Source organism: Haemaphysalis longicornis, unplaced genomic scaffold (genome assembly GCF_048455015.1).
Source record: "Haemaphysalis longicornis isolate Haplotype H1 unplaced genomic scaffold, Haemaphysalis longicornis Haplotype H1 scaffold_7, whole genome shotgun sequence".
NCBI lineage: Eukaryota > Metazoa > Arthropoda > Arachnida > Ixodida > Ixodidae > Haemaphysalis > Haemaphysalis longicornis.
The window spans coordinates 69,898,984-69,912,653 of record NW_027526422.1 but is presented as its reverse complement, the minus strand read 5'-3'; positions in this window follow the sequence as shown (position 1 = coordinate 69,912,653).

The window sequence follows — 13,670 nt, the reverse complement described above, 5'->3', positions numbered from 1 at the left end:
TACGCACCTTTCGGGACACCACAGCGTTTGCGTGGCACGGTACGTGCTGACACGCCACAATGTCTAGTGATGATGATAATGACCATCATACGGATGGTGATGATAATGTATCAGAACGAAAAACGTGGCTACGGAAGATTGAAGGAAGGGTTGGCCAGACTTTTGGCTAATGCGCTCCAAGTGGAGTTGCGTAGTAGGCAATACATGAATTACTTTTCCATAATAGTCGAAAATGGATCGTGTCTAACCGCCGTCAGACGTTGCGGTGACTGGCGCTCTCGCAAGAAGCCCGGCCACCCCCACCGCCTTTCCCCTCTACGTCTTAAAAAAGCGCCAACATTGAAACATACATCTTACGAGGACGACGCCGAAGATGGAGCGAGCAGAAAAGCGAAGGAGGTGAGTATGACGAAAGTGTGAGGGGGTCCGGGGAGGTCAGTATGCTTAGGATGCCTTGCGAGACGTGTTCCGTGGAGGCGTCGCGCTCGAGCGCCGCCGCGTAGTCGCTGATGACGAGATCGCTTCCCGTGACGAAGGAAATTCTGACCGAGCAGAGGCTCAGAGCCGCCGGCACCAGAATCCAAAGGTGCGCGCCGCCGAAGCAGCAGCTACGTGCCGTTGTCCGGAATACCCTGCATTTCGCATTGCACTCAAATTTCGCTCTATGGAGTACCGTAATCGTCAGCCATTTTAAGTGCGAATGCACTTCTTAAGCGAGCCTGAATCGTTCGCCGCCGTAGTCCGCATAGCAACAGCTGCGGGTGCGCGCGCTCCTCGTCTTCCTTAGCAACGGGGGGAGATGGGCGCGCGCTGCCTGGCCGCTGACATGGCACATACCCACGTGGGGGATTGGCCAGGAATCGGGCGTGAGAAGGGCTAATGCACCCGCTTAAAGGAGTACTGACACGAAATTTCAAAGATGGGCGCGCGCTGCCTGGCCGCTGACATGGCACATACCCACGTGGGGGATTGGCCAGGAATCGGGCGTGAGAAGGGCTAATGCACCCGCTTAAAGGAGTACTGACACGAAATTTCAAAACTCTAGCAATCAAGTACAACGACAACACAAATAGGTGTCTGTGAATAAATGCATCTTTCTTTCTTTGTAGGTGTGTGATCTCTCTTTCGCGAACATTACCGAACCGCGCAAATTCAACTCGTGCATTCGCACTTTCACATTCTTCCCCTCGGGGAAATGAGGGGAATTTTTTTAAAGACGATAGCCTTTCTTGGGCTACTTAAACCCAGAAATTTTGGTCTGTCTGTCTGTATGTCTGTCTGTCCGTCTGTCTGTCTGTAACTCGATTCAGCCACCCGGCCAAAGTAAAATGCTTACCACACTAAACTTTTTTACACCCTTTTGGGCCGAAAAGGGTGTAAAAATCTTGTCCCATGGCTAACACCCTTAAAAGGTGTTTTGGCAAAAAAAGGGTGTATGTATGAAAAAAGGGTGTTGAGCTCAACACCTTTAAAAAGGGTGTTGAGTCTCACACCCTTTTTTTGAGGTGATGGCATGCGCAGAGGCAATGTCAAACGGCGGAGCGCGCAGCATTCAACACAAACAGTCAATACGTACAAGGTACAGTTGGAACACGGGATGCAAGCGGTACAGGGAGTGCATACTTACTTAGCAATACATGTGCTGTTCTTGCTTTTATACCCAGCAGAGGAAAGCCCCCAGATGGAGTCGGTGGGCTTGTCGCAAAAAACTGATATTTTAGCGCTAATTTTGGAAGTATGGATTTTACTACGAGAATATACAAATCAACACATGGATTTGCAAAAACTTTTTAATTACGCGGTAGTTTTTCTGATCTGTAACTGAAAGAATTTTATTAAATACCATACAAATCTTCCCTGCCACCTCAACACCCTTCAAAAAGGGTGTTCATTATTTCAACACCCTTTTTCCCAGAAGGGTGTAAAGCTACAAATTAGGGTGTTCGAAACTAAGAAACAGGGCGTAAAGAAAAAAAGGGTGTAAGAAAAGACCGCCAACGAAGAAAAAAGGTGGAGAGACCTCCAATTTTGGAGGCATTTTGTACCTGTTTACACGGGTGGACTGAACATTCTCTACAAGCGGGCGGGGGGGGGTTGTGCCTCACGATGTTTACAGCAATATGAATTTGCATAATTTGTTACCAGCGAAGCTCTTTAAGCTTCAGGAGGTAGTTTCGGCAGCATTAGCAAAAAAATACAAAGAAAAAACTGGGGCGCCTGTAAAGAGTGCACCACCGCAGATAGGGTATTATGACAGTGAAGTCGGCTTTCGAGCTTGTTAGAGTGAGAGCACAAGGGGCGTATGCGTATCCGCACCTCTTACTGTACCATTTCAAAGGTACTAGTCTTTTTTGGATTCTAAAAGGTAAAAAAATCCGGGCAGCTTGCAATAGTGGTGCAAGGCTGGAGAAACAGCAACGCTGGGGGCCGACCTACCTTGTTTCCCTCTTGGATCTCCTGGAAATGGGGAGGGGGGGGGGGGAAGGCGGGCACACTGGAACAGCCTTGTAAAATCCGGTTAAATTTGGCCTCATCCCTGAGCGGTCATCCTGGCTTAGCAAGAACATTGTAAACCGTAGCAAACATAACAAAACCTAGCAACACCGGAAGAAACTAGGTCGACCCCCAGCTCCGCTGTTCTTTTTTTGCAACTGAACACCTATTTCACACCGTTTCAACAACCTACAGAAAGCCAAGCGTGTTGCAGTTCGTAAACATCCTTTTCGACACACGACTACAGTCTTCTTAATTTTGAAGGTTCAAGTTGGTGTTTCACGTGCCAAAGCTAAACTTGGGGCATGAGGTGCACCCAATAAGGAAACGAGCGATCATTGCATAAGAGCAATTTTTTTTTTTTTTGCGTTTGGAAATTTCTTGCGAGTAGAGGAGTATATGAGGGGATGTCTTCTTCTTTACAGTGCTATTATGCATCCGAACATGGCCTTATTCAATGAACAGCTGAACACCTTTTCCACACCCTTTCAACACCCTAAGAAAAACCAAGGGTGTTGAAGTTGATCAACACCCTTATTTTCAAACAAAAAGGGCGTAGAGCTAGAAAAAGGGTGTTGAGACTCAAGATAAAGGGTGTAAAGGCCTCCCAACACCCTTTTTCCACCTATGCTACGCCCTTTTTGGCTGAAAGGGTGTAAAAAAGTTTAGTGTGTACGCAATAGTCTTATATACTCACACCCAAATGTAAACGTCTAAGCCCGGTTTATATGTTCATACTTGTCAACTTTGTTGAACAAGAACAAGACATTACGCAAATATAAGACAGGAAATTAGTACACAAGGGATATTTACACTGTTCCTTTATAAAAAATTCATAGATGCTTGGTTTTTCGATAGCAAATGATATTCTACATCTACTGCAGAAAACCGCCGCCTCCTGGCGGCATACGAAAAAGTATGGCCAACCTCCCCTGCAATCTTCGGTTTGCACGTTTTATATGTTCTAATACATTATCATAATCATTCGCATGACGTTAACTATCATCATCCCCAGACATTGTGGCGTGTCAGCTCGTGCCGTGCCACGCAAACGCTGCGGGGTCCCGAACAGTGCGTTCGTAGAACTGCTGGCGAGAGGATGTCCCGATCCGCGGCACCAACGGTGCGTGGGATCAGTGCGTGCTCACCAGGCGACCACGCTCATCGCGATCGTTTCGTCGCCTCGGAGAACGGGCTGCCGGCAGCAATATTTACGGATTTCGAAGACACCCTACTGCAAGCTGCTGCACGCGCTGTGTCCAGCTGTCGGCCTTCCGCCGAACAAGGTGAGACGAGACGCCAAGCTGGAGCACCAGTGGGTGAACACCATCGGCCTGCCGCTGCTGCAGCATGGACTGGATAAAGCGGACACCGGAGGTTGTGTCGCATAGTTACTCATGGGGGATCCCAACGATCTCGCCAAGTGAGTGAAGAAACCCTTCGACGGGGCGTGCGAGGCGAAGGTTGTCGATCAGAGAGATGGTCAAGATGGCTCCGAAGGAGGACTCTGCGGTATACCCGTCGCGTGACGCACGCCCGAAGAGACATTACTAGCACCGCAGAGCCTGCACCCAGGCCCGTCACCACGCCCGCGACGGAGAGATGAAGACCAAGGAGCTGTTCATAGGATGTGACCGAGGAGGTTAAAAAAAATTGCATGCGGCCAACGAGCGAGACGAGTAATATCCAGTTCCGCTTTCCGCGTCGTCGCAGCAAGTCAAAACGCTGAGGGGAGCGGAATTGAAAAGACCTTTGAACACTTGCGCCCGTAAGGACTTGTCGCAGGGACCATATCCCGATAGTGCCTGCAAGAGATTCGGTTGGCGAAGGACTGACTTTTAATAAATTCGTTAACGGGACTCTAATGAACTTCCTGCCATAGTTGCTTCCTGCATGTGTTTGTATACCGCGCAGGCAACAAATTTTTCGACATGCGGGTTTGCAATGTCGAGTGAGACAAAGCGAGGCACCGAGTGAAAGGGAGGGAGAGAGAGAGAGAGAAACCTTAGCCGGGCACATGTTTAGGCGTTCAGCACGTGGCTTCTCAGTCCGGCAGTCCAAGTGCTCAGCGTGGCGGTCGGCGATCGTGTGCGTTGGATAACTGCTACGGTTACGCCAACTGGGTTTACAAAGAAAACTGGCATTGCTCATGACTGCCATCGTAGCAGGGCCTTTTGTCTTAACGCATGCTGGGTATTATTCAACGGAATCATTTACGTTGCGTGAGAACTTTATTGAGTTGTATATGGTGCGATAGGCGTAGTGTTTTCATTTTCCCGAAGGGGGCAGGAATATGGCGAGCTCATCCGTGTGTGTGTGCGTGTGTTCGCGTGCACGTGCCCGCGTACAATAAAAATACGCGCGTGGAAACACTTAAAGCGAAACTTTAGTGTAGGCCATTGTACGTTAATACGCTCTGCAGAGAAGCCAACCTTCTCTGAGGATGGTGATGAATGATCGTGGGTGAAGTGAAAGAGAAACGCTTCCAGTGGCTGGAATCTCACCCGGGTCCCTCGCCTTACTAAGCCGGCGTCTATCCGATTACTTCATTTCAACATGGTCGAAGCGGTTTGGACAACTCAGACGACAACCAAGGAATCCGTCACGAGAATAATGGCGTTGCTCTGCATGCCGCAAGAGGCCGAACTACCCATTCTGGGGTTTATGACGTTAGGCCTAATGTCACATCTTGGTGTTTAACACCTCAAACCGGGCCCCACTCAAAAAGGCAGCATCCCCCCGAAGTTCCTACAGCATGGCTAACACATACGCTAAATCGGCTATTAAAGCATGGTCTCGGTGCAGTCTTCACTTTCAGTTTTCGTTTCCTGGATGCCCAAGATATCGATTTCTTTTAAGTGCGATGCACTTCTTAAGCGACCCTGAACCTGCGTCCACCGGCGATGTCCGCATAGCATACCCACGTGGGGGATTGGCCAGGAATCTCCTCGTCTTCCTTGGCAACCGATTGGCCTGGAATCTCCTCGTCTTCCTTGGCAACGGGGGGAGATGGGCGCGCGCTGCCTGGCCGCTGACATGGCACATACCCACGTGGGGGATTGGCCAGGAATCGGGCGTGAGAAGGGCTAACTGACACGAAATTTCAAAGCTGAGATCCGCTCTAGCAAGAGAGAGAGAGAGAGAGAGTAAACTTTATTTGAAAATAGGAAGACGGGAATGTGGAAAGAGTTATGGGTGAAGTCCTATTTCCAGGACTCCAGTAGCAAAGGCTCCCAGCTTGGCTCTCTCTAGCAGCTCAAGCTGTGTCGAAAGGTACGAGCTGGACAGTGCTAAATCCCAGGACTCTCTGGAGGTTTGGTAGGTGTTCTGTTGCCAAATTATAGGGCAGTTCCAGACTGTGTGGAATAAGTCTGCTCGTAATTTGCATTTGTGGCATTCTTCGTTATATCTCTCTGGAAACATGAGAGACAGTCTGGATTTGTGAGGGAAAACGTTAGTTTGAAGTTTTCTTATGTTTCGTGCGTCTTCGGCATCTAAAATGTGATGCGGTGCGGGCATGGTCTTTCTCGCTTGCCTTTGAGTGTAAAGCCTTTCATTAAGCGACATGAAGGGAGGAAGGGTGTAAGAGTGGTCCGTCAATCAATTGGAAATCAATTGGCGATGTCCGCATAGCATACCCACGTGGGGGATTGGCCAGGAATCTCCTCGTCTTCCTTGGAAACGGGGGGAGATGGGCGCGCGCTGCCTGGCCGCTGACATGGCACATACCCACGTGGGGGATTGGCCAGGAATCGGGCGTGAGAAGGGCTAATGCACCCGCTTAAAGGAGTACTGACACGAAATTTCAAAGCTGAGATCCGCTCTAGCAATCAAGTACAACGACAACACAGATAGGTGTCTGTGAATAAATGCATCTTTCTTTCTTTGTAGTTGTGTGTGTGTGTGTGTGATCTCTCTTTCGCGAACATTACCGAACCGCGCAAATTCAACTCGTGCATTCGCACTTTCACATTCTTCCCCTCGGGGAAATGCGGGGAATTTTTTTTCATCAACCAATCTTTTAAGCTGACACTGCTTTCGGCGAGCTCCCAGACCCCGTACGTTTAATGGCAAAGCGTAGCGGTCTTTCAAGCACTGCCATTGTTTATAGTGAAGACTGCGCCGCGAGCAAGGTAACAAATATACAAAAAAACATCCCCCTCGCGAGGGGCACGATCAAATGCAGAGCATTTCCGCGGGGGGCGCGCCTGCAAGTCGTATGGATTACGTATTGGTTGTTGTTGTTGTAATTGTTGTCTTCCAGCGTAGACATTGTCGATGAAGTCGATGGTGAAACGTGAAACGTGCCGTGAACCCCCTGCCGCGGCTATGACGCAACGTGGAGCGGCTATGACGCAACGTGGCGCGGCTATGACGCAACACAATCCAACACAATCCACTTTAATCCAATCCAAACCAAGCCAAGCCAATCGAATCCAATCCAATGCCCCTCGCGAGAGAGTGTTATCGAACGCGTCATGTTGACGTCACGATCGCGTCACAGATGTTAGCGACCGGAGCGCGCGCGAACGACATATGTGGTTTAAGCGCGCCGACCGCGGCGAGAGAGCGCGATGCGAGCGCTCCCACCTGTTCTTGCGCGCGAACCGGCTGTTGCTCAGCGCGAACCCAACGCGGCGAGAGAGGGTGTTGCGCACGTCCACACCTGTTGTGCGCCCGAACCGAACGCGGCGAGAGAGGGTGTTGCGAGCGGAGAGAAGGCGAGGAGGACGCGGGGGAGAGGGCGCACCTGTGGCCGACGGTTGAATGAGTCAAGGATATAAGGCGCGTTCGTCACCTTCCATTCTGTGTCGGCTTTGTGGCGCAGCGGGTAGAGCACCATGTACCTTGCGTTCCGCCCGCAGAGTCGTGGGATCGAAACCTGGCGCCGGTAAGTATTATTTTTTTATATAGTGTAGGGGAAGTGATGCGGACTTCGGACGTCAACGCGGGTGACATCGTGAGTTACTGAAATGCTCTGCATTTAAAATCACGCGGCAACAGCAACGAAAGGTTCCACTGGCTAGGTTCCAGCTTCTGCTTGGAACGCACGTGGAGCACGGCCACGCGGTTCTATAAACCTTGTAGTCGGCCGCCTCCATTCACGCGCGTCTCCGCCGTACTGCATCTATGTGGGCGTCGCTGCCTTGCGTGACCCAAAGTGTAATGTCGTCCGCGTATATTGTCGAGTGGAGGGACGGTATATTTTCTAGAGCATTCGCGAGAGTGAGCATGGAGAGATTGAATAGCGAAGGCAGGATGGGTGGGGTAGGCCGCTGCGTCTACGTAGAGAGTATGATCAGAGGAAGGGTAGCGGGAGAGGTGTGCTTGGGCTCGGGCTAGACGGCGTCCGCGGTGGTAAGCTGGATGCATATTTCGCGGGATCGGCTTAATTTGGAGACGCCCGCGGAGAAGCCGGGGGATGTGCGCTGGAGGATCTAGTATAAGCGGGGGGTTGGCATGAATTCGGTCGAGGATCTGCCGACCAGCCGGGGTCTGGGAAAGGCGCGTAAGCTGGGCCAGGCGATGGGCTTCGATTAGTTCGTCTATGGTATTATGTATACCAAGCGCGAGGAGTCGTTGGGTGGGTGCGTGGGGGGGGCAGTAGCAGCACGGAGCGATAGGCTCTCCGAAGTAAGGCATCGAGGGAGGTAAGTTGAGAGGGGGTGAGCTGTGCGTACGGGAGGTGATAGCAAAAACGGCTGCAGCGCTGGCATCGAGGAACCTGGCCTGTAGCAGTGGAACGCGGTAAATTCAAATCGCCTTGCGCAAACCTTTAGTGTGTTTACCTTGGGATGAGCGCGACGGTACAGGAACAGCATGAGAGGTGAGCGGGAAAGCAAAGGGGGGCATTTCCTTGGCAAATGTCTACAAAGCCTATCGTCTTTTGACGACATTTGCAACGAAAGGAGCAGATCCGCGGAAATGCAGAGCATTTCAGTAACTCACGATGTCACCCGCGTTGACGACCGTAGTCCGCATCGCTCCGCCTACACTATATAAAAAAATAATACTTACCGGCGCCAGGTTTCGATCCCACGACTCTGCGGGCGGAACGCAAGGTACATGGTGCTCTACCCACTGCGCCACAAAGCCGACACAGAATAGAAGGTGACGAACGCGCCTTATATCCTTGACTCATTCAACCGTCGGCCACAGGTGCGCCCTCTCCCCCGCGTCCTCCTCGCCTTCTCTCCGCTCGCAACACCCTCTCTCGCCGCATTCGGTTGGGGCGCACAACAGGTGTGGACGTGCGCAACACCCTCTCTCGCCGCGTTGGGTTCGCGCTGAGCAACAGCCGGTTCGCGCGCAAGAACAGGTGGGGGCGCTCGCATCGCGCTCTCTCGCCGCGGTCGGTTCGCGCTTAAACCACATATGTCGTTCGCCGCGCTCCGGTCGCTAACATCTGTGGCGCGATCGTGACGTCAACATCACGCGTTCGTGTGGTGGCGCGATTTCGGCGCTATAACACTCTCTCGCGAGGGGCATTGGATTGGATTCGATTGGCTTGGGTTTGGATTGGATTAAAGTGGATTATGTTGGATTGTGTTGCGTCATAGCCGCGCCACGTTGCGTCATAGCCGCTCCACGTTACGTCATAGCCGCGGCAGGGGGTTCACGGCACGTTTCACCATCGACTTCATCGACAATGTCTACGCTGGAAGACAACAATTACAACAACAACAACCAATACGTAATCCATACGACTTGCAGGCGCGCCCCACGCGGAAATGCTCTGCATTTGATCGTGCCCCTCGAGAGGGGGATGTTTTTTTTGTATATTTGTTACCTTGCTCGCGGCGCAGTCTTCACTTTAAATAATGGCAGTGCTTGAAAGACCGCTACGCTTGCTTTGCCACTTTAAACGTACGGGGTCTAGGAGCTCGCCCGTATTTGTATCTCGTGCTCACTCGAGTTCATGGCGAGAGTGGTGTCCTCGGGCAGACGAATGTCTTTCACATCCAGCGGCTCGAGGCTGCTCTTGCAGGGCAGAAGCGTAGGGAAGCGTCGTCGGAGGGTCGACGGGTCAACACCCGCACAAACAACGCGCGCCGAACGCGCCGACGCCCGCGAGGCATTGCTTCGGGGACGACCTGACCCTCGTCTAGGAGAGGCCGGCCCTGCGTGGCCGTAGCCCCCTCCCTCCGCAGGAACATTCAGTAAAGTCATTTTCTCTCTCTCTCTCTCTCTAGGAGCTCGCCGAAAGCAGTGTCAGCTTAAAAGATTGGTTGATGAAAAAGAAATCGATATCTTGGGCATCCAGGAAACGAAAATTGAAAGTGAAGACTGCACCGAGACCATGGTACGAACCTTTAATAGCCGATTTAGCGTATGTGTTAGCCATGCTGTAGGAACTTCGGGGGGGTGCTGCCTTTTTGAGTGGGGCCCGGTTTGAGGTGTTAAACACCAAGATGTGACATTAGGCCTAACGTCATAAACCCCAGAATGGGTAGTTCGGCCTCTTGCGGCATGCAGAGCAACGCCATTATTCTCGTGACGGATTCCTTGGTTGTCGTCTGAGTTGTCCAAACCGCTTCGACCGTGTTGAAATGAAGTAATCGGATAGACGCCGGCTTAGTAAGGCGAGGGACCCGGGTGAGATTCCAGCCACTGGAAGCGTTTCTCTTTCACTTCACCCACGATCATTCATCACCATCCTCAGAGAAAGTTGGCTTCTCTGCAGAGCGTATTGACGTACAATGGAATACACTAAAGTTTCGCTTTTAAGTGTTTCCACGCGCGTATTTTTATTGTACGCGGGCACGCACGCGAACACACGCACACACACACACGGATGAGCTCGCCATATCCCTGCCCGCTTCGGGAAAATGAAAACACTACGCCTATCGCACCATATACAACTCAATAAAATTCGCACGCAACGTAAATGATTCCGTTGAATAATACCCAGCATGCGTAAGACAAAAGGCCTTGCTACGATGGCAGTCATGAGCAATGCCAGTTTTCTTTGTAAACCCAATTGTCGTAATCGTAGCAGTTATCCAACGCACACGATCGCCGACCGCCACGCTGACGGAGGGGGCAGAAGACAGCACTTGGACTGCCGGACTGAGAAGCCACGTGCTGAACGCCTAAACATATGCCCGTCTAAGGTTTCTCTCTCTCTCCCTCCCTTTAACTCGGTGCCTCGCTTTCTGTCTCACTCGACATATGCAAACCCGCATGTCGAAAAATTTGTTGCCTGCGCGGTATACAAACACATGCAGGAAGCAACTATGGCAGGAAGTTCATTAGAGTCCCGTTAACGAATTTATTAAAAGTCAGTCCTTCGCCAACCGAATCTCTTGCAGGCACTATCGGGATATGGTCCCTGCGACAAGTTTGTACGGGCGCAAGTGTTCAAAGGTCTTTTCAATTCCGCTCCCCTCAGCGTTTTGATTTGCTGCGACGACGCGGAAAGCGGAACTGGATATTACTCGTCTCGCTCGTTGGCCGCATGCAATTTTTTTTTAACCTCCTTGGTCACATCCTATGAACAGCTCCTTGGTCTTCCCCTCTCCGTCGCAGGCGTGGTGACGGGCCTGGGTGCAGGCGCTGCGGTACTAGTAATGTCTCTTCGGGCGTGCGTCACGCGACGGGTACCGCAGAGTCCTCCTTCGGCGCCATCTTGACCATCTCTCTGATCGACAACCTTCGCCTCGCACGCCCCGTCAAAGAGTTTCTTCAGCCACTTGGCGAGATCGTTGGGATCCCCCATGAGTAACTATGCGACACAACCTCCGATGTCCGCTTTATCCAGTCCCTGCTGCAGCAGCAGTGTCACCCGCTGGTGCTCGAGCTTGGCATCCCGTCTCACCTTGTTCAGCGGAAGGCCGACAGCTGGACACAGCGCGTGCAGCAGCTTGCAGTAGGGTGTCTTCGAAATCCGTAAATATTACTGCCGGCAGCCCGTTCTCCCAGGCGACGAAACGATCGCGATGAGCGTGGTCGCCTGGTGAGCACGCACTGATCCCACGCACCGTTGGGGCCGTGGATCGGGACATCCTTCCGCCAGCACTTCTACGAACGCACTGTTCGGGACCCCGCAGCGCTTGCGTGGCACGGCACGAGCTGACACGCCACAATGTCTGGGGATGATGATAGTTAACGTCATGCGAATGATGATGATAATGTATTAGAACATATAAAACGTGCAAACTGAAGATTGCAGGGGAGGTTGGCCATACTTTTGTCTAATGCGCTCCAAGTGGAGCTGCGTAATAGGCAAAACGTACTTTTCCTTCATAGTTCAAAATTGATCGTGTCTAACCGCCGTTAGTGGTTGCGGTGAATGGCGCTCTCGCCCGAAGCCAGGGCCACGGTGCGCGCACACCCCCCTTCCCCTTCAACGTGTTAAAAAAAGCGCGAACATTGAAACACACACATCTTACATTAGATTGACCAGGACATCCTCTTGCCAGCTGTTGTTCCTCTAGCCACATACCCACGTGGGGCAATGGCCAGGAATCGAACGTAAGGAGGGAGTTGGGAAAGAGCGCATAGTCACAAGAGAGTTAAAATATTGAAGGTATACAGGTTGGAAGAGAAAAATCAGCTTTACGTGCAGGGAAAGGAACACTCAAGAATAAAAGCTAATAGGGCAGACACCTAGTCTCGTATACGTGTGCGTGACTGGCTGCAGCTACCCCTCCGTGACAATACTCCAGGTATGACGCCCCAAACGAAACCAGTACGGGCATTGAAATAGGAAATCGTTGTAATGGCGCACCAAGGTGACGTTGCCGCGTAAGATAAAAACCGCGGCAATAAAAAAAAGTGATCTAATGTCTCGTATTCACCGCAAACGCCACTAAGGTCGGAGGAGGCGAGAGCATCCCGGTACAGCTGGGGAACTCTACAACGAAAACTGGTTAATGTGATCTCGCATTGAGGAGATTCACAAAAACGGGAATTCCAATTACGTTTTTAGTGGGCATAATCTTCCAACTTAGTGAACCCTTTCCTGCATTTATGAATCTTTTCCTGCATAGTGAACCCTTTCACGCGCAGTTTTTCAACCCTTAAAAAAATTAGCAGTGGCTTAGCTCGGCTATGCCAGGATATACGTAGCGTGAAGTAAGGTTCAGCTGGTTATTCTTAGCTTTCGTGGTTGTCTAGGATTAGCTTGATTCAAAGTAACTCTGGTTTGATTATCATGCTTACTGCTGCTTCAATGACACACGCGCGATATACGCATTATGTGAAACATGCATATTTATCAAGCGGCTCCGGCGCAGCGTCTCCAATCGCCCCAGAGCTAAGCTTGTTCCACAGGCGCACGCCGGTGTTGCTGCGACGCACGAGCCACCTGGCCACCCCTCGCATGATCATCAAGTGAACCGGGCCGCCACGTACGGAACGGAGGTCGGCGAAGACGCTGGGCGCGTGGGGTGTGTGAGAGACGCCGGGCAGCGAGCAACGTTCTCTGGTCGCCGTGTGACGTCACTGCTCCTGGCGGATGCGCAGCACGCCTCGCGAGTCACGCGAAACTGCTCAACCTCGGCCAGTGTAGCTCACGCTACAAAATGCAATACCCACTAGCCCAACAACACGCTGTACTAATTGCTGTGTCAAGCGACCATTGTGATGAAAGCTAGGGTTGGGCGATTGATGGATTACCCTACCGATTAATTCGATTAATGTATTAATCGAAATAATTTTTTTACCAATTAATCGGTTCAACTCACGTGAGCACATAAACAAGAAATCAAGCTCCCCAAAAAACTCTACGTTAGATTACCTCACGCTGTAGCATAAAACCTCACGTTTGGAGTGGCAACGACGAGAGGATCCGGGTTCGCCTCTTTCAGAAATACAACAGTAAGCACGCGTTCCATGGACACCATATGCCAGCCACATCTACTACGCGAGGGCCAGTTTAACGCCCCATCTGGAAATGTACCACACACATAGATGATACGTTTACTTCAAATTAAAGAATGTATATGATTTTGATTCTTCCGTGTGGAAGTCTCCGTAGCAACAGTTAAAAAAAAAAAAGACTTCGAACTCGAAACGTAGTTTCCGGCACCAACGAATTAACCGATCAATTAAGTTATTATTGCCTGTAGATTAATCGAATTAATTTTTTAATTGATGCCCAGCCCTACAAAGTTCATGCCAGCGACGATTATCCTAGCCACAGCCAGTGCATATCGAAATTTGTCACGAATTGT